Here is a 22,053-nt window from a genome sequence, read left to right on the forward strand (position 1 = left end):
GTAACCCCTTTCTTAATTGAGTATCTGTTAGATTGTCTTACATGCCTCCCCTCTGTCTTCCTTTCCTGGGTACTGCCCCTCCCTCCTCAGTCCACATGGTTATAGGGGTGGCTACTGGCAGCTGTGTACAGTTTGTACAACATGACACTCACTTCCTTGACCACAGGTGACTGGTCCAGGGGTGAGCAACCATCCATGAATTTGGAATTGAGACTAAGAGAAAATTGATCTCACTCTGGTTAGCTGGGCCTATAATACAAATGCAGGTGGGAGGAATACTCATCTACTATCTGCAGACCAGGGAGCAGAGAAAGAAAGATTCAAGCTGACATGAAAAGAGAGGCAGAGACAAGAAGGAGTGAAAGAAAATTCCTGACTGCTAACCCAGTGCCTGGCCCCAGGTCATTCCTGAAGCCCGGCTACATTCTTATCCCTGGATTCCTTGACAACCTCAGGGCCTGTAGAATAAATTCCTCCTTTTTGCCTAAACCAGCTAAAGCAGGTCTCTAGTCCTTACAAGCAAGAGTCCAAATGACTGCACTTTCAAACTTTAATTTTGGCATTCTTCACTTTTGAAAGAGATATACTTAACTCTAAAGCAAAAAGAATTTGCACTCAAGGATCCACCTAGGCAGGAATGATCCTGGCACACCACAGCATCTGGCATATACTTTGTAGTACGTCCTTATAAAATGTGTGCTAAATGAATGGATAGAGGCATTTGTTCCAAATTACCATGCGTGAGCTTTAGCTGAGATTCAGATAAGGCTCAGTACCTAAGAATTTATGACTCTCCATTTTCTAAATCTTACTGCTCAAAAATAAAAATATTAAAACAGCTACACTTAACAATGATCCTACTACTTTCAAAGCTAGATGAAAGGCAGAATCACATGGTGCATAGGTACTAAGTCGTGTCCAACTCTTTGCAACCCCGTGGACTGCAGCCCACCAGGCTCCTCTGTCCATGGGATTTTCCAGGCAAGAATATTGAAGTGGATTGCCATTTCCTTCTCCAGGGAATGTTCCTGACCCACAGATTGGACCTGTGTCTACTGCATCTCCTGCATTGGCAGGCAGATTCTTTACCACCGAGCCACCTGGGAAGCCCACCAAGTTCTGGGAAACACAGAACTGCATGGTAGTTACAAAAATGACACTGGAATCAGATTGATTATATTTGAAACACAGCCCTGCACTCAGGCCTCTCTAGGTCTCAGTTTCCTCATCTATAAAATGGGAATAAGAGAAGTATATATCAGACATTTGCAGGATTACAGAAGGTCGTCCATGAACTGTACATGGTATACAATAAGTGTTCAATAAATGTAAATGACTTATGATGATCTGGGAGCAACTTAAAAAAAAATAAGAGCAGTCTGTAGGAATTTCACTTAGTACACTCATTTTGATGAGCTGCTGTTCTTATCACTGATCCAACTCTTCTTTCTGACTTTCTGCAGGACAGCTTGGTGGTAGGCTTCTTCAGGCATACCCATCTGGGTACCAGCATCTTTGCCTCATCTAGTGACAATTCTCTGAGGACTCCCAAACATGCTGTTCCCTTCAGGCCCCTCTCATCAATTTTTCAGGTTTTAAAACTCTGTGATGTAAAAAATGTTATATTTTCTCCCATCACAGGATTTTCTGCCATTCTCCAAATCTATTTAAAATGTTCTTGAAATCATGTTCCTTATGTGTGTTTTTTAGTCTTTACCTACTAAAGTACGTAGGGATAAAATAAGGTATCGTGGGTTTGCTTTAAAATAATAGTGAAGGAGGGTGAGTTAGGATAGAGATGGACAGGCATGGTCATGAAAACTAGGTGATTGGTACCTGAGGATTCGTTATATTAACCTGCTTTTCACATGTTGGAAATTTTCCGAGATAAAAATGATGCCTAAAAGTGTTCTTAATCCTTCCCTCTGACACGTCTTCAGCCTGAGCTGTGTATAACCTTATTCATACAAAATGTAGGTTTTTTTTCATGTATGTTGCTGCCAGAAATGCCTTGAAATCACAAACTGCCTTCAAAAGAGCAGACACACACAGTGTTTGAGCACAATTTAGATGCAAATATTGAAAAGATTTAAATTGGTTTCATTCCCATTTTGATACTAATGAAGGAAATAGGTAAAAAAAAAATGAAGGAGGAACTGCCCCTTTATTGGGGACTTTGGCAGATCATTTTCTGTTTACAAACAAAATGCTAAAATAAAGTATGTGCTGCTCTGTAACACAGGTGCAATGGGTTAGTGAAAGTGAAAGCCGCTCAGTCGTGTCCGACTCTTTGCAACCCCATGGATTATACAGTCCATGGAATTTTCCAGGCCAGAATACTGGAGTGGGTAGCGGTTCCCTTCTCCAGGGGATCTTCCCAACCCAAGGATTGAACCCAGGTCTTGCAGGTGGATTCTTTACCAACTGAGCCACAAGGGAAGCCCAAGAATACTGGAGTGGGTAGCCTATCCCTTCTCCAGTGGATATTCCCGACCCAAGAATCAAACCAGGGTCTCCTGCATTGCAGATGGATTCTTTACCAACTGAGCTATCAGAGAAGCCCAATAGGCTAGTGAATGCCCATTAAAACACACATGCAACATAAGTCAATCAAAAGCCATAGGAAAGACTGTCTCCCCACCTTCAATCAGGAAGATTTTTCATTTATGCCTTATTGTCATTGCCCAGAGAAGGGAATGGCAACTCACTCCAGTATTCTTGCCTGGAGAATTCCATGGACAGAGGAGCCAGGTAGGCAGGCTATAGTCCATGGGGTCACAAAGAGTCCAACACGACTGAGAAACTAACACTACAGTCAATGAGCCAAATTTATCACAGCAACAGTAATGGGATGTTACTAACAAGAGCCTTCTCCCAATGTTTAACCTTGGTTGCAAGCTTTGCAGAAGATTCTTGCCATGGCACTGCTGACAATAGCAGGCATCATGTATGTGGCCTTAAAATGACCAAGGACCAAGTTAGAGCATCAGGAAGTGGCTGCCACTCTCAAATGAGGGCATTCAGGAAGAGGGGATAAATTAGAAAGAAGATAATTATAAACTGGACTGTGATCAGCACCTTTACGTAGCCATCAGTGCTAATCATCTGTCTTCAGGGCCCAGTGGAATTGGGGACTGGTTTTCATGGGCAGTACTTTTCATCCAAAGACACAGGCTTTCAGCTATGTTGCTGATAGTGAGGTTCCACAGCCACCCTCTACTTCTCACCCGCCCCCCAGTCCCTTGGAGCAAACACATGGTGGAAAACCAGCTGGTAGGGTTAGAAAAGCAGGGTAGGGCCAAAGAAGGGGGCAAAGCTAACTGCTCCCCATGGGATCCAGCCCTGACCTTGGCCTCATTAGCTCTGGGTTCCGACTGAACTAAATCAGCCCTGATGGCTTTAGGAATAAGGTAAAGATCGACTTCAGGAAAAAATGGAGAAATAAATTAACAGCTTGCTAGCCTTAAAGTGATCGGGAGGTATGGTAAGGAAGACGTTCTAGTGGATTTTCATAGTGAAAACTTGTCAGAACATTTCAAGTTCCATATGTTTTACTGTTATTACTATTATTTGCAACTAAAGATGTGAAATTTAACTTATTTTCTCCAAAGAGAAGTACTAAAATTCTAATTTTAGAATTTTAGATGTTTAAAAAATAAGACCACTGAAGCCTTTCCTTTGAATAAAATGCATTTGTCCTGATAAGCTTTTCAAGGGAAGGAATAAAACTAATATTCATTGAGTATCAGTTCCCACTATCACGTTTCATTCTCATGCTAATGTCTCAACCAGCTAGGTGTTATTATTGTCCGCCTTGAAACCTGAGGTCAAGAGAGGTTAACTAATTTGCCCAAGGTCATACACATATCTATTAATAGTGGAGGAGTAATTTGAACTTCCTTCCGTCTGCCCTTGAAGCCCCCCAGCTGTCTGCACTACCAAATCATTTACCATTGAGAGTACATAAAGTAATTACAGGGAGTGTTTGCTAAGAATGTCTGTGTGGTTCAAAACTAAGTCAATAGTCCTTATCAAATTACTAAATTATACCAGAAAAGATCCCCTGGAGAACTTGTATGGCAACAACTGGTTTGTGTCTTCCCGCAGCTCCCAAAGTTATATCAGTGATAATCTTGAGCTAAATGGCTCCCAAATTTATTAGAAGAAAACATGAAACATAGTTTTGATGTTGGAGGAAACAAAATCCACCGTTCATGGATAGTTGGAGCGTTATGGTACAGTGTTTTCTGTGACCCTGTGCAAGTGCAGTTTAATGACCTAATTAATAGCTAGAAGATGGCCTGGATGCTGGAGGGCTGCCCTAGTGGTTCCAGGCTGGGTTTGGCAAAAAGATAAATCAACACCTGGGGCTTCTCTGGTGGCACAGTATCCAGGTGGTAAAGTATCTGCCTGACAATACAGGAGACACAGGAGAAGCAAGTTTGATCCCTGGGTCAGATGATCCCCTGGAGAAGGAAATGGCAACCCACTCCAGTATTCTTGCCTGGAGAATTCCATGGACAGGGGAGCCTGGCAGGCTAGAATCCGTGGGGTCTCAAAGAGGTGGACACAACTGAGCACACACGCATTACACACACAGATCAACACCTGTGTAAAAGAACATATGTGTAGCAGCACCTGGATTAGAGTACCAGCTTAGCATAGATTTGGAAGAGGGTGTTTGCTATGACCAGTGCATTCTCTTGGCAAAACTCTATTAGCCTTAGCCCTGCTTCATTCGTACTCCAAGGCCAAATTTGCCTGTTACTCCAGTTGTTTCTTGACTTCCTACTTTTGCATTCCAGTCCCCTATAACGAAAAGGACATCTTTTTTGGGTGTTAGTTCTAGAAGGGCTTGTAGGTCTTCATAGAACCATTCAACTTCAGCTTCTTCAGCATTACTGGTTGGGGCATAGGCTTGGATTACCGTGATACTGAATGGTTTGCCTTGGAAACGAACAGAGACCATTCTGTCATTTTTGAGATTCCATCCAAGTACTGCATTTCGGACTCTTTTGTTGACTATGATGGCTAGTCCATTTCTTCTAAGGGATTCTTGCCCACAGTAATAGATACAATGGTCATCTGAGTTAAATTCACCCATTCCAGTCCATTTTAGTTCGCTGATTCCTAAAACGTCAATGTTCACTCTTGCCATCTCCTGTTTGACCACTACCAATTTGCCTTGATTCATGGACTGAACATTCCAGGTTCCTATGCAATATTGCTCTTTACAGCATTGGACCTTGCTTCCACCACCAATCACATCCACAACTGGGTGTTGTTTTTGCTTTGGCTCTGTCTCTTCATTCTTTCTGGAGTTACTTTTCCACTGATCTCCAGTAGCATATTGGGCACCTACCGACCTGGGGAGTTCATCGTTCAGTGTCCTATCTTTTTGCCTTTTCATACTGTTCTTGGGATTCTCAAGGCAAGAATACTGACATGGTTTACCATTCCCTTCTACAGTGGACCACATTTTGTCAGAATTCTCCACCAAGACCCATCTGTCTTGGGTGGCCTTTCACAGCATGGCTCATAGTTTCATTGAGTTGGACAAGGCTGTGGTCCATGTGATTAGATTGCTTAGTTTTCTGTGATTGTGGTTTTCAGTCTGATGGTTATCCCTCTGAGGGAGAAGGATAAGAGGCTTATGGAAGCTTCCTGATGGGAGAGACTCACTGAGGGGAGACTGAGTCTCATTCTGATGGGCGGGGCCATGCTCAGTATGGTATGCTCAGTATCTTTAATCCAATTTTCTGTTGATGGGTGGAGTTGTGTTCCCTCCCTGATGTTTACCTGGGGCCAAACTATGGTGGAGGTAATGAAGATAATGGTCACCTCCTTCAAAAGATCCCATGCATGCACTGCTACACTCAGTTCCCCCAACCCTGCAGCAGGCCACCACCAACCCACACCTCTGCTGGAGACTCCTGGACACTCACAGGCAAGTCTGGTTCAGTCTCTTGTGGGGGCACTGCTCCTTTCTCCTCGGTCCTGGTACACAAAGTTCTGTTTGTGCCCTTGAAGAGTCTATTTCCCAGTCCTCTGTAGGTTCTGGCAGCTCTATGGTGGGGTTAATGGTGACCTCCTCCAAGAGGAATTATGTCATACCCATGTCTGCTGCACCCAGGGCCCCTGTCCCTGTGGCAGTCCACTGCTGACCCGTACCTCCACTCAAACACAGTTCTTTCTCAGTTTCTGTGGGGTCCTGGAGTACACAAGGTTTGTTTGAGCCCTCTGAGCGTCTCTGGCAGGAATGGGGGTTGATTCTAAATGCGAAATCGCCCCTCTTACCATCTTGCTGGGGCTTCTTCTTTGCCCTTGAACAGGTCATAGCAAACACCCTCTTCCAACAACACAAGAGAAGACTCTACACGTGGACATCACCAGATGGTCAACATCAAAATCAGATTGATTATATTTCTTGCAGTCAAAGATGGAGAAGCTCTATACAGTCAGCAAAAACAAGACCTGGAGTGACTGTGACTCAGGTCATGAACTCTTTATTGCAAAATTCAGACTTAAATTGAAGAAAGTAGAGAAAACCACTAGACGATTCAGGTACGACCTAAATCAAATTCCTTATGATTATACAGTGGAAGTGAGAAATATATTTAAGGGACTAGATCTGATAGACAGAGTGCCTGATGAACTATGGATGGAGGTTCGTGACAATGTACAGGAGACACGGATCAAGACCATCACCAAGAAAAAGAAATGCAAAAAAGCAAAATGGTTGTCTGAGGAGGCCTTACAGATAGCTGTGAAAAGAGGAGAAGCAAAAAGCAAAGGAGAAAAGGAAAGATGTACCCATTTCAATGCAGATATCCAAAGAATAGCAAGGAGAGATAAGAAAGCCTTCCTCAGTGATCAGTGCAAAGAAATAGAGGAAAACAATAGAATGGGAAAGACTAGAGATGTCTTCAAGAAAATTAGAGATGCCAAGGGAATATTTCATGCAAAGATGGGCTCAATAAAGGACAGAAATGGTACAGACTTAACAGAAGCAGAAGATATTAAGAAGAGGTGGCAAGAATACACAGAAGAACGGTACAAAAAAGATCTTCACAATCCAGATAATCACGATGGTGTGATCACTCACCTAGAGCCAGACATCCTGGAATGTGAAGTCAAGTGGGCCTTAAAAAGCATCACTACAAACAAAGCTAGTGGAGGTGATGGAATTCCAGGTGAGCTCTTTCAAATCCTAAAAGATGATGCTGTGACAGTGCTGCACTCAATATGCCAGCAAATTTGGAAAACTCAGCAGTGGCCACAGGACTGGAAAAGGTCAGTTTTCATTCCAATACCAAAAGAGGCAATGTCAAAGAATTCTCAACCTACCACACAATTGCACTCATCTCACGTGCTAGTAAAGTAATGCTCAAAATTCTCCAAGCAAGGCTTCAACAATACGTGAACTGTGAACTACCAGATGTTCAAGCTGGTTTTAGAAAAGGCAGAGGAACCAGAGATCAAATTGTCAATATCTGCTGGATCGTCGAAAAAGCAAGAGAGTTCCAGCAAAACATCTATTTCTGCTTTATTGACTATGCCAAATCCTTTGTGTGGATCATAATAAACTGTGGAAAATTCTGAAAGAGATGGGCATATCAGACCATCTGACCTGCCTCTTAAGAAATCTGTATGCAGGTCAGGAAGCAACAGTTAGAACTGGACATGGAACAACAGACTGGTTCCAGATAGGAAAAGGAGTACATCAAGGCTGTATATTGTCACCCTGCTTATTTAACTTATATGCAGAATTCATCATGAGAAACACTGGACTGGAGGAAGCACAAGCTGGAATCAAGATTGCTGGGAGAAATATTGATAACCTCAGATATGCAGATAACACCACCCTTATGGCAGAAAGTGAAGAAGAACTAAAGAGCCTCTTGCTGAAAGTGAAAGAAGAGAGTGAAAAAGTTGGCTTAAAACTCAACATTCAGAAAACTAAGATCAAGGCATCTGGTCCCATCACTTCATGGGAAATAGATGGGGAAACAGTAGAAACAGTGTCAGACTTTATTTTTCTAGGCTCCAAAATCACTGCAGATGGTGACTGAAGCCATGAAATTAAAAGATGCTTACTCTTCCGAAGGAAAGTTATGACCAATATAGATAGCATATTAAAAAGCAAAGACATTACTTTGCCAACAAAGGTCGATCTAGTCAAGTCTATGGTTTTTCCAGTGGTCATGTATGGATGTGAGAGCTGGACCATAAAGAAAGCTGAGTGCTGAAAAATTGATGCTTTTGAACTGTGGTGTTGGAGATGACTCTTGAGAGTCCCTTGGACTGCAAGGAGATCCAGCCAGTCCATCCTAAAGGAAATCAGTCCTGAATATTCATTGGAAGGACTGATGTTGAAGCTGAAACTCCAATACTTTGGCCACCTCATGCGAAGAGTTGACTCATTGGAAAAGATCCTGATGCTGGGAAGGATTGGGGGCAGGAGGAGAAGGGGACGACAGAGGATGAGATGGTTGGATGGCATCACTGACTCGATGGACATGAGTTTGAGCAAGCTCCAGGAGTTGGTGATGGATAGGGAAGCCTGGCCTGCTGCAGTCCATGGGGTCGCAAAGAGTTTCGAACACGATTGAGCGACTAAAATGAAAACTAAGTGGATATAAGGGAATCTCTCGTGGTTTAGATTTGCATTTCCCTTATGACTAATGATGTTGAAAATTTTTTCATATGCTTCTTGGGCATTTGCATATCTTCCTTGGAGAAGTCATGGTTTCATTTTGATTCTCCAAAAGGTATGGGAAGCATTGTGTGGCAGGTAGGCCCATCTGGAATAGAAATAGTAACACTGATAAAGTCGATATTAAATATCCACCAAGCCCTTTGACCACATTCCAGAATTAAACACCTTAATTTATAAGAAAAAGAAAATCCATTTCTCTAATGGCAACAAAAATTGTTCTACTGGTGTGGCCTTAGCTGATAATTAACAAGAACTATTTAATGGGGGAAGTTTGTTTAGAAGGAAGAACAACTTACTCATCCCTAAGCCTCAAAATTCCAGAACATCTTATTGGAACCCAGATTCTGCCAGGATCATTGGTGTGCACCCTTGGAAATGTTGGAATAACAGCAAAAGTCTATTGTAAATGTGCTCCTTATTTCTTTATTTCTCAACTTAATTGGGTGCATTCCACTGTGCTTTAGTTGACCCTAGAGAAATTTTTTCCTCCATGTTTGGAAAAAAATTCACATATTTCTCTTGCTGAAAATGAACTCTTATCAGAGAATAGTATGAATATACAGTCCTTCTATATTGGATTACTGCATCAGGATTCCCTTAGGAGGACTTGCAGTATTGCTATCAGAGGCCTAAGGTTGAGACGACTACCCATCTCTGGAAGGGCTCTGGATAACTGATAAATTCAGACATTTGGATATACTTGGTCAGCAGTCTGTGACAAACAGGGAAGGCAAAGGAAAACAGAACTCCAAGAGTCATAAATCTAAATTAATTAACCCAATGACATTGTCATAGAATTTTAGCCCCACTGCAGAAACCAAGTGAATTTAGGTAGGTAAGCTTTTTTTTTGTTGTGGGATGTTTATTTACAATGAACTGCAGAAGAGGGTTAATCTAATGGGATGCAGGACTGCACTGGAAGTGAAATGCTTTGTGACCAACATCCATTTGAGGTATCAATTAACTTTTAATTCTCAGAAGGAAACAAAAGCAGCCCTGCACAAAGACTAAATTGGGGGTGGTATAAGGGGCACAGAGCTCATGGAAACTCGGGCCTGCTACCTTTTTGTAGCAGGGAAAGGCCTCCTTATCTAACACAAAGGGGCTGAAGAGTAGGGAGGGAGAAGCGTGAATTGGTGTGTGGCCTGTTAACTCAATGATGTTTCTAAAGCCTGAATGGAAGAGTCAAAGCCACCCAAGTCAAAACAGCGCTAAGTCAATAGCTTGGCCGAGACATCATGACCTGAATGGAAATGCAAATGGTTCAGTCCAGTAACGGCTTTGGGTATCACTTGGTCCACCAGCTCTTGCTTCTGTGGAACCTTTTCTGCTGCCCACAGAAGAGCAAATCACCTTTCTAGATCCTGGATCCCAACTCCAGGGAAAACCCAGTATGTGCCAAACCAAATTAAGAGAGCACAAAAATTATAGGGTGGTTATTCCCAATTAAAAACAGAATATTTACGGCACTCAAGGTTTCCCTAAAGAGTCCTTTTAAGCCACGAGCCATGTGATTTTGAAAAAGTGTCAGCTGTGGCCCTACAGAGGCGTCTCACGTCCAACAGGGAAGAAAATTCTCTCCCTGAAGTACTGTTGTGGAGATATTCGGCTTCCGACCACCAGACAACATGGGAGTATATAATTAGTTTGTTTTCCAAAGAGGGAGCCACCTCATGTTTTTCTTCAAATTCAATCAAAACATACATGTTCTAAAGAGAAACACGTTCATTCGAAACCCCTTTGCCTGAGCAGCTGTCTGGGCCAGGCCTGGTCGAAGAGCCTCATTGTATTCATCTCCTTGCTCCAGCCAGTAAATGATCGGCTTTGTTCCCCCCACCAGCGGAGGCAGTCAGGCTGTGTCAATGGGCTCAGGGGCCCTCATGATGGGAGGCAGGTGTCCTCAGAGGCTGCCCAGGTGAGGGGGTCAGCCTGGGTACCATGACTCGCTCACTTGTCCTCAGTTTACAAAGCCCTCTTCCCCACCCGCCCCCGGTCAATTAATTACTGCCATCAGTGTGCTCACTCCACACAAGTGAAAGGAGTATACTCAGGCCTGCTTGGGACTTTTGCAACTATTCAAGAGCTCTGAAGACAACTGAGAGCCACTATTTTCCAAAGAAGGAGGGGAGGGTGAAGCCCTCTCCAGCGACTCTACAACATGAAATCATAACAATATGAAAGATAAGCAACTGCTCAAGCCTTATGAAGTAGTTGCTGACAGCACCAAGGTGGCCTCTGGGCAAATGCCCATCAGGACGAACAGACTAACATTCTCAAGTTCCCCAAAGGAAGGAGAAGGCCGTGTTCTTGTCCTTAGTTAATTTAAAAATGTACGTGCAGGAGATGAGCCAAGTGGACAGAGTAAGAATCACCCCTTATGCTTGTGCATTCTCAAGGCCCCAACCTGCACCTCCTCTCATTTTGTCTTCCACAATCCAGGGAGGTAGGCAAGGTGAGAAACCACAGCCTCGCATAACAGGTGAGAAAAGCAAGTTCAGAGAGGTTAAGGGATGTGCCCATAGTCACAGAGCCAATCAACATAAGAGCCAGGGCCAGAACCCAGGCGTTAAAAGCAAATAGAGCTGAAGCCGAAGCTACAGTTGGAGTTGCAGAGGTGGTCTCACAAGGTCCAGGGGAGTGCAGCTTGGTTGGGCAGGGCAAGCTCTGCCAAGAAGGAAACTGGCTTCTGATGGCCTGGAAGGGAGACTGAGTTCTTCTGTACAAAGAGCTCGCCACTGGCATTGGAACCCAATTTGTGATGCTCTGTTTATTCTGCCCACACAGGATTTTAGTGTTTCTAAAAAGACCTCGCAGGACCCCAGAGGTTCTCCTGTATGCAGAGATTCTGCCTCATAACAGTTTCTGAACTCCTCCACAGGGAGCCCTCTCTTCAAGAGTCACCAAATATCACCTCTCTGCTGGCCTCAGGGTCCATTTGAGTAGGCATTGTATTTTTATAACCTGCCTTAATTCTAGGAGGCTGAATTAGTGTCCAGGCAATCTTGCCTAATGTGGGATCATTTTATTTTAGGTTCTCTCTCTCTCTCTTTTTTTTTTTGTCTATGCCAGGGCATGCAGGATCTTAGTTCCCTGACTAGGGATCGAACCTGCACTCCCTGCAAAGGAAACACAGAGTCTTAACCACTGGACCACCAGAGAAGTCCCAAGTGAGATCATTTTTCACCAAAGTGGCATCTGCCCAAGGCACTGAGAGGAAACAGCTGTCTCTCTGCAGCCTAATGACCAAGAGTCAGTCAGTTTCTGGGTTCAAATCCCAGCTTGGCCATTCGCCATCTGTGTGACCTGGGGCCTATGACTTAAATCTCTCTGAGGCTCAGTTGACTGATCTGTATAAGGGTGAAACTGTTAGTCACTCAGTTATGTCCAACTCTTTGTGACCCCATGGAAGGTAGCCTGCCAGGCTCCTCTGTCCATGGAATTCCCCAGGCAAGAATACTGGAGTGGGTATCTTTTCCCTCCTCCAGGGGATCTTCCCAACCCAAGGATCGAACCCAGGTCTCTCACATTGCCAGCAGATTCTTTACCATCTGAGCCATCAGGGAAGTATGAAAGTAAAAGTCGTTCAGTCGTGTCCAACTCTTTGCGACCCCATGGACTATACAGTCCATGATATTCTCCAGGCCAGAATACTGGAGTGGGTAGCCTTTCCCTTCTCCAGGGAATCTTCCCAACACAGGGATTGAACCCAGGTCTCCCGCATTGCAGGTGGATTCTTTACCAGCTGAGCAACCAGGGAAGCCCCTGTTGGGGTTAATAATGAAGATTAAGTTAGATCATGCACAAAAACCACTCCATCTAGTGCCTGGTGTACAGGTGTACTTATTATATTTCAGCTTTTAAAATTATTATTTTTCTTGCTTTGACATTTAAGTGTGCTATCAACTGTTAAATGGTGAACAGTGTCTGACACAAGGTAAGTGCTATGCTGTTGTTACCTTCCATAATCATAATGTAGTATTACTATATATAATACATTATATTATGTAGTAATAGCATTATTAGTGTCTCACTCTGCTCCCCTCCTCATGTCTTATCCTGCAATCAAACTCATCTCCCACTTCTGTGCCTTTGCATGTGCTTTTCCCTTTAATTGGACTGAACTCTCATTTTTGGTTTTGTCTAATAATTTGGTTTCTCTTTCAAGACTCAGATCAGGAGGCCCGTTTTCCAGGAAGTTTCTGAAAACTCCCAAGGATGAGATTGCTGCCCCATGACACCCTGTGTGCTACCCCCACAACAGCACCCACCACACTCTCATAACCCCTGGTCTACACTAGACTGTATGCTCTTTGGGGATAAGCACTCTTTTTTATCTCCTGCATCCCTCTCCGCCTAACACCTAGCAGATGGTAGACCTAGATACATTTGTTGAAGAAATGATTCATGACAGCAATGACAATCATGATTATAATTACCGATAACAATGCAGCCTATGAAGAATCTGTGAAAACAAATGTCTTTAAAGGCAGCAGTACCATGTCTGCAAATACCATCTTATGCTGGATGAAGGTGCTGTTGTGGTGCTGTGGAGGGTGTGCACGAAGAGCTCTACCTGTTCTGGAACTCCCCCCCTTCCCCGGCCCCTGTGGCCCATAGCTCCTCTCAAGCTACCCGAACAAAATCTGAACACCATCGAGGATGACTGACTAAGGCAAGACCCAAAGGACCACCCTCCAGTGTGTCCCTTTTCCCCCATGGCATTTCCACATGGAACATCCTTTCTGTTACAGGAATATTCCTGAATCACATACTCCACAGGCAGCTATGGTCCTGTGGAAAACCACTGCCTTTGGCGCCAGAAGCCCTGGACTCAAAGCACTGCTCTGCCTCTTACCTGGGGGCACTTACTAACATATGGCAGGGGGCATCCTCCTCTACAGGCTAGAGATCATGTCCTGACTTTAACAGTGCTGTGGTCAGAATGGATTAACTTGTAACTAGTGAACTAGTTTGTAAAAAATAAATAAATAACAATGCGGCCCACCATTTTGTCTGGGGAAAAATACTCAAGGACCCCAAGATAAAGGTTATACAGTGACAAACTTTATTTTCTTGGGCTCCAAAATCACAGCGGATGGTGACTGCAGCCACAAAATTAAAAGAAGCTTGCTCCTTGGAAGAAAAGCTATGATGAAGCTAGACAGCATGTTAAAAAGCAGAGACATCATTTTCCTGACAAGAGTCCATGTGCTCAAATCTATAGTTTCTCTATAGAGAAAAAATCACATCCATACATGTGAGAGTTGACCATAAAGAAGGCTGAGTACTAAAGAATTGATGCTTTTGAACTGTGGTGTTGGAGAAGACTCTTGAGAGTCCCTTGGACTGCAAGGAGATCAAACCAGTCCATCCTAAAGGTAATCAACACTGAATATTCATTGGAAGGAAGCTGAAGCTTTAATACTTTGGCCACCTAATGCGAAGAGCTGACTCATCGGAAAAGACCCTGATGCTGGGAAAGATTGAGGGCAGGAGGAGAAAGGGACAACAGAGGATGAGATGGCTGGAAGGCACCACTGACTCAATGGACATGAGTTTGAGCAAATTCTGGGAGATAGTGAAGGACAAGGAAGCCTGGCGCACTGCAGTCCACGGGATCACAAAGAGTCAGACATGACTATGCAACTGAATAACAACAACAACAAAGTCCAGCCCTGGAAGGGAAAGGGGTGAACATGTTTGCTTCCTGACTCCTTAGCATGTGCTCCACCTGTCTTCTCCCCTGGCAGCAGAATTGGTAAAACCTAACCTGTTACCCTGGGTTAAGGGACAGGTGAACCAAATCAAAGAGGTCTCCAGAACAACAGAGCCACATGATCTTAAGTTAGCTGAACTTGGGTAGCCCAGTTGACCAGAGTTAGGCAGTCACCACTCTGAGATTCAAGAATTAAGAATGGCTTCAGCACTCCTAGCAGTCAGCTGGAGTCATGCCTCATGAGTCTGGAGCTCTTCCACCTGCCCCTGGAAAATTATCTCAGCAAACATTTCTTTTTTTTTTTTTTTTCAACCATGCCTTAGAGCATGTGGGATCTTACTTCCCTGACCAGGGACTGAACCTGTGCCTCCTGCATTGGGAATGCAGAACCTTAATCAGTGGACCACCAGGGAAGGCCCTCAGCAAGCGCTTCTTGAGGCCTGCTAATCTGAACCTCAACAGCAATCATTTGCCAAGTGCCAAGAACTCTACACAGCTCTCATCCTTACAACTCATCCTTACTCTTCATCTTACATATGAGGTCGCTAAGACTCAGGTTAAGTAACTTGCCCAAGGTCACAGAGCCAGTCAAAGCCAAGGAGAGATTTCCATTCTGAAGCTACTGAAGCCAGGAGTCAGCCTTGATGAGGTTAAAGCCTTCATCTGTAGCTGTGCAACCATACTATCAGCTAAGTCCCTAAGTATCAAAGACTGGAAAGGTTACACACATGAGTGAGGCTGTGGCTTTTTTTCTCCAAGAGCTCCTGGTCTAAAAGGATATATAGACGTGTTCAAAGATAACAGTGATCAGTGCTAGGATAGGGTTCATAAAACAGGATCTGATCCCACAGAACGGAACCATGAAGTGCAGCTGGCAGGAATTTAGAAAAAGAGTCTCAAAAGCTGGCCTTCTCCCATAGATTTTGCAAATCCAACTGATTTCATTCTTATTCAACCTCTTTCTCCACTTGATTTCTCTCCCTTCCTTCAGCATCTGTCCTTCCCGAAGCCGAATGACGTGGGCATAACATCCTTAAGCCATGTGTCCCCTCACCGTTGTCCCTGGCACTTTCCCTGCTACATTCCACTCATTGTTGGTGAGCAGATTTGAAAAAGATGACTTTTAAGATTCCTTCCATTCCTTAGAGTTGAAGATTCTCTGAGCAATGTGCTCAGAAGCAGAGAGATTCTCAAGAGCCAACTGCAGAAATTGGCAAAGATCTACTCAACACAACCATGAATTCACCTTGAAAAATTCTGAATTGCTTCCCTATTTTATACACTGTGGGATCCCCAGCTAATGTTGCCAACAGCTTTCTCTTGGTTTTTAAACTGGATTCTACCACTTTCACAATTTAAAAGCCGGGAGAACCCTCCAAGGGGCTGCCAACCAAACCACCTCAGGAACAGCAGACAACAGCCCTGACTGGAGAGGGAGGGAGGGACAGACATGGCGGCAGCCAAGCCTGACAACCTCCCCTTGGTGGTGAACGGACTGGAGACCTGTGCTTGGAGTGCTATCCTATCCCTGAACCAGGCCCAAATGAGGTGCTGCTGAAGATGCATCCTGTTGGAATTTGTAGTTCAGGTGTCCACGGCTGGCAGCATGGTCAAATCAGAAATTTTGTTGTGAAAAACCAATGGTGCTAGGGCATGAAGCTTTGAGAACAATCATAAAAGTGGAATCATTGGTCAAGCACCTACAACCAGGTGGTCATGTTGACATTGAGCCTGGAGCTCCTTGAGAAACGTGATGAACTCTGCAAGACTGGCTGATACAATCTCTCACCAACCATCTTCTTCTGTGCCATGCCACCTGATGATGGGAACCTCTGCCAGTTCTACAAGCACAAGGCTAATTTCTGCTACAAGCTTCCTGACAATGTCACCTTTGAGGAAGGGGCCCTGGTTGAGCCACTGTCTGCGGGGATCCATGCCTTCCTGCAAGCTGGAAACAAAGTCCTTGTGTGTGGAGCTGGGCCAGATGGACTGGTCAGTTTCCTCGCAGCCAAGGCGATGGGTGCAGCTCAAATGGTGGTGACTGATCTGTCAGCCTCTCGGTTGTCTAAAGCCAAGGAAGTCAGGACTGATTTCAGCCTCCGGACTCCAAGGAGAGCCCTCAGGAAATAGCCAAGAAAGTGGAAGGCCTTCTGGGCAGTGAGCCCGAAGTCACCATCAAGTGCACAGGAGTAGAGACCTCCATCCAGGCAGGTATCTACCCCACTCATCCTGGTGGGCTGGTGCTGGTGGTGCTGGGCTCTGAGATGACCAGTGAGCCCCTCGTGCATGCAGCCACCGGGAAGGTGGATATCAAGGGTATTTCACTACTGCAAAACGTGGCCAATGGTGATTTCAACACTGGCATCCAAGTCTGTGAATGTAAAGCCCTTGGTCACCCATCGGCTTCCTCTGGTGAAAGCCCCGGGGGCTTTTGAAACCTCCAAAAAGGGTTTGGGGTTGAAAGTCATGATCAAGTATGACCCCAATGACCAGAATCCTTGATGCAGATTGGGCTCTGACCTTGTGCCCACTGTCAGCATCTTGGGGCTAAGCATTTGGCTGGGCAGTGTGACAGTTTCTTTTGAATAGTAAGAATAATTAATAATTGTGTGTGTGCTCAGTCACGTCTGACTCTTGGCAACCCCATGAACTGTAGCCCACCAGGCTCCTCTGTCCCTAGGATTTTCCAGGCAAGAATATTGGAGTGGGTTGCCATTTCCTTCTCCAATAACAGTTAAATAATTAATAAAATTATCAAATAATAAAAATAAATAATTGATTCATTGTAAATAGAGAGCCTTAAACAGGGGAACTGGTGTGCCTTAAAAATACAACTAAGGAGAATTTGGGGGAACTTGTAGCCAGAACAACCCGTTTATGCTGATCAGAGTTCAGCAAGTAGAGCAGAGCTTGGCAAGCAGGTGCAGGGAACTCGCCTTCTTCCTGCAGTGCCTGGAAGTTGAGTAAGGAAAGAAATCTGCCCCTTGGGTTCCTGCTTCTATTGTGACTGTGGCCAGATGGAGGATGGGAGCTCAGGTATGAAGAGACCTTTTACAACTTTATCAAGATTTAACTGAGCTTCCCTGGTGGCTCGGATGGTAAAGAGCTACCTGGTAAAGAATCCACCTGCAATACAGGAGACCTGGGTTCAGTCCCTGGGTTGGGAAGATTCCCTGGAGGAGGACATGGCAACCCACTCCAGTTTTCTTGCCTGGAGCATTCTATGGACAGAGGAGCATGGTGGGCTACAGTCCATGGGGTCGCAAGAAGTTGGACACAACTGAGTGACTACGCACACTCAGCACAACTGGCCCAGAACCTGATTTTCACAAAAGTCTGCAGCTCAGGGTTAGGGGTGAAAGGTTGTGAACAGTTTGCCTTTAGAGCACAGTGCTTCTAGACAAAAGTGCTATTTGATTGGATGACAAAATGAGAATACAGGACTTACCCTCCTGGGTCTAGGATAATTTAAAAACCAAACAAAACTGAAATCCCATGTGAAATTAAAAAAAAAAAAATGTGGGTTAGAATCTTACCAATGGAAGCCCTTTTTATTTTCAAATGCAAATCTGATTTAAATCAAGGCCAAAAGTTTAAACAGTGATTTAGAAATCAACCCTTGAGTTCAAAGCTGATTTTAAGTGCAGCAAAATGTCCTTGCTCTTGTCCAGCCCTCAGGTTTCCACTGTACTCCTGCAATCAGCACTGGAGATGGAGACCCAGAGGTGACAGCCTTTTCACTCTCTTCCAGGACCTCCCTATCTCTCTACCATGTTAGCAACAGAATTGTCAACAACTAGATAATGATTATCTAATTCTAAAATGTTATCTAAATCCAGTAATAGGATTAGAGATAATTCAGTCTTTCCAGCTTTAGGATTCCAGCCACATGTTAACCCCTAGCAAACTCCTTTGGCCAGTGGCCATTTCCATGAGCTATTCTCTCAATTAAAATAACACTATCCCCAGAGCAACAGAAGAAAAAATGAGATCCATTGGATCTTGTCAAATTTTAAAATCTTTTGTGCTTCTAAGAATACCATCAAGAAACTGAAAAGACAAACCACAGAATGGGAAAATCTATTTACAAATCATATGTCTAATAAGGGGCTTCACTGGTGGCTCAGATGGTAAACAATCTGCCTGCAATGAGGGAGACCCAGGTTCAATTCCTGGGTTAGGGAGATCCCCTGGGGAAGGGATCTAGTATACAGATCTGTCTAGTATGCAGACCTGTCTAATAAGGATCTACTATATGGGATGTATGAAGAATTCTTAGAACTCAATAACAAAATAGAGAGCCCAATTGAAAATGGGCAAAAAAATCTGATTAGACATTTTTCCAAAGAAGATAAATAAATGGCCATTAAGCACATGGAGAAGTCTAACATCATTAGACATTAGGAAAATATGAATCAAAACCACAATGACATACTATTTCACATATACTGGGAAGATTATCATCAAAAAGACAGATAATTACTTGTATTGGTGAGGATGTGGAAACATGAGAACCATCACACATTTCTGGTAGGATTGCAAAATGGTACTGTCACTTTAAAAGACAGTTTGGCAGTGCCTTGCACAGAAGAACTGTATAAAAAAGATCTTCACGACCCAGATAATCACGATGGTGTGATCACTCACCTAGAGCCAGACATTCTGGAATGTGAAGTCAGGTGGGCCTTAGAAAGCATCACTACGAACAAAGCTAGTGGAGGTGATGGAATTCCAGTTGAGCTAATTCAAATCCTGAAAGATGATGCTGTGAAAGTGCTACACTCGATATGCCAGCAAATTTGGAGAACTCAGCAGTGGCCATAAGACTGGAAAAGGTCAGTTTTCATTCCAATCCCAAAGAAAGGCAATGCCAAAGAATGCTCAAACTACCACACAATTGCACTCATCTCACACGCTAGTAAAGTAATGCTTAAAATTCTCCAAGCCAGGCTTTAGCAATACGTGAACTGTGAACTTCCAGATGTTCAAGCTGGTTTTAGAAAAGGCAGAGGAACCAGAGATCAAATTGCCAATATCTGCTGGATCATCGAAAAAGCAAGAGAGTTCCAGAAAAACATCTATTTCTGCTTTATTGACTATGCCAAAGCCTTTGACTGTGTGGATCACAATAAACTGTGGAAAATTCTGAAAGAGATGGGAATTCCAGACCACCTGACCTGCCTCTTGAGAAACCTGTATGCAGGTCAGGAAGCAACAGTTAGAACTGGACATGGAACAACAGACTGGTTCCAAATAGGAAAAGGAGTACGTCAAGGCTGTATATTGTCACCCTGCTTATTTAACTTATATGCAGAGTACATCATGAGAAATGCTGCACTGGAAGAAACACAAGCTGGAATCAAGATTGCCGGGAGAAATATCAATAACCTCAGATATGCAGATGACAGCACCCTTATGGCAGAAAGTGAAGAAGAACTAAAGAACCTCTTGATGAAAGTGAAAGAGGAGAGTAAAAAAGTTGGCTTAAAGCTCAACGTTCAGAAAACTAAGATCATGGCATCTGGTCCCATCACTTCATGGCAAATAGATGAGGAAACAGTGGAAACAGTGTCAGACTTTATTTTTTGGGGCTCCAAAATCACTGCTGATGGTGATTGCAGCCATGAAATTACAAGACGCTTACTCCTTGGAAGGAAGGTTATGGCCAACCTAGATAGCATATTTAAAAGCAGAGACATTACTCTGCCAACAAAAGTCCATCTAGTCAAGGCTATGGTTTTTCCAGTGGTCATGTATGGATGTGAGAGTTGGACGGTGAAGAAAGCTGAGCACCGCAGAATTGATGCTTTTGAACTGTGGTGTTGGAGAAGACTCTTGAGAGTCCCTTGCACTGCAAGGAGATCCAATCAATCCATCCTAAAGGAGATCAATCCTGGGTGTTTGTTGGAAGGACTGATGTTGAAGCTGAAACTCCAATACTTTGGCCACCTCATGTGAAGAGTTGACTCATTGGAAAAGACCCTAATGCTGGGTAGGATTGGGGGCAGGAGGAGAAGGGGATGACAGAGGATGAGATGGTTGGATGGCATCACTGACTCGATGGACATGGGTTTGGGTAGACTCCGGGAGTTGGTGATGGACAGAGAGGCCTGGCATGCTACAGTTCATGGGGTCGCAAAGAGTCGGACACGACTGAGCGACTGAACTGAACTGAAACGTTAAACATAGAGTTATCATATAACCCAGCAATTCCACTCCTAAATATCTACACAAGAGAAATGACAACAGTATCCACACAAAAACTTGTACATGAATGCTCATGATAGCTAAAATGTAGAAAGAACCCAAAGTCTCACCAAGTGGTGAACAGATAAAATGTGGTAAATCCATACAATGGAATAGTATTCTGCCCCCCAAAAGAGTGACATATTGATACATGCCACCACACAAATGAGCCTTGAGAACATTATGCAAAGCCAAATTCAGACAGAAAGGCTCTATATTGTATGATTCCATTTATATTAAATATTTAGGATATTTTTTCAGGTAAATCTAAAGACACAAAGTAGATGAGTGGTCACCTAGGGGCAGGAGGCAGGGAAGGGGAGAGTTACTGCTAATGAGTGCAGGGTTTACTTCTGGATTAGTGAAAAGGTTCTGAAAACAGATTATGCTGACAGTGGCACAACTTTGTAAGTATACTGAAAACCACTGAATTGCATGCTTTTGATGAGTGGGTTTTATGATATGTGAATTATATGTCCATTTTTTAAATGTAAAAAAATAGCAGCATACCTAAGAGTCAGAGATCTATAAGGCAAACTAGACCAGGGCTGCCGACAATCTTCGCCACACATCTGCCCTTGCCCTCCAGGACAGACAGACTCACATTCACACATGGTGAGCAGGAATACATCAGGTACTTCCTATCACAGATTAATGCAAATCATAGAGAGCAGCAATACAGTTAATCCCTGATAAATTCTAATTACTACGGGCTGAGGTAGGTCCGTCAGTCATCTGGCTGGATCCTTCCAAGCTACCCAGCTCCACATCTTAAGTCCTCTCCATATTCCCTAGCCCTCAGACACTCTGCACTGGTTTTCTTCTGGGAAAACTCCATCCATTTCCTCCCCCTTGCCTCTGTTCATACTATGCACTCCTCTCAAATTAACAATATCCAGCTTATCTTTTAAGCATCAGTTCAGTTCAGTCGCTCAGTCATGTCCAACTCTTTGCGACCTCATGAAGCAAAGCACGCCAGGCCTCCCTGTCTATCACCAACTCCCGGAGTCCACCCAAACCCATGTCCATTGAGTTGGTGATGCCATCCAACCGTCTCATCCTCTGTCGCCCCCTTTTCCTCCTGCCCTCAATCTTTCCCAGCATCAGGGTCTTTTCAATGAGTCAACTCTTCCCATGAGGTGGCCAAAGTATTGGAGTTTCAGCTTCAACATCAGTCCTTCCAATGAACACCCAGGACTGATCTCCTTTAGGATGGACTGGTTGGATCTCCTTGCAGTCCAAGGGACTCTCAAGAGTCTTCTCAAACACCACAGTTCAAAAGCATCAATTCTTCTGCGCTCAGCTTTCTTCACCGTCCAACTCTCACATCCATGCATGACCACTGGAAAAACCATAGCCTTGACTAGATGGA

At 44.0% G+C, this 22,053-nt stretch overlaps 1 long non-coding RNA gene and 1 pseudogene across 1 annotated transcript in view; one reads left to right on the forward strand and one right to left on the reverse strand.

The window, feature by feature from the left end:
- LOC145536222 (uncharacterized) overlaps nt 1-22,053 on the reverse strand; it is a 312,877-nt gene that overhangs the window by 200,178 nt on the left and 90,646 nt on the right. The gene's annotated exons all lie outside the window — the stretch shown is intronic.
- LOC145536716 (sorbitol dehydrogenase pseudogene) lies at nt 15,886-16,937 on the forward strand (annotated as a pseudogene).

Source organism: Giraffa tippelskirchi, chromosome X (genome assembly GCF_054371585.1).
Source record: "Giraffa tippelskirchi isolate mGirTip1 chromosome X, T2T-mGirTip1v1.2.pri, whole genome shotgun sequence".
NCBI lineage: Eukaryota > Metazoa > Chordata > Mammalia > Artiodactyla > Giraffidae > Giraffa > Giraffa tippelskirchi.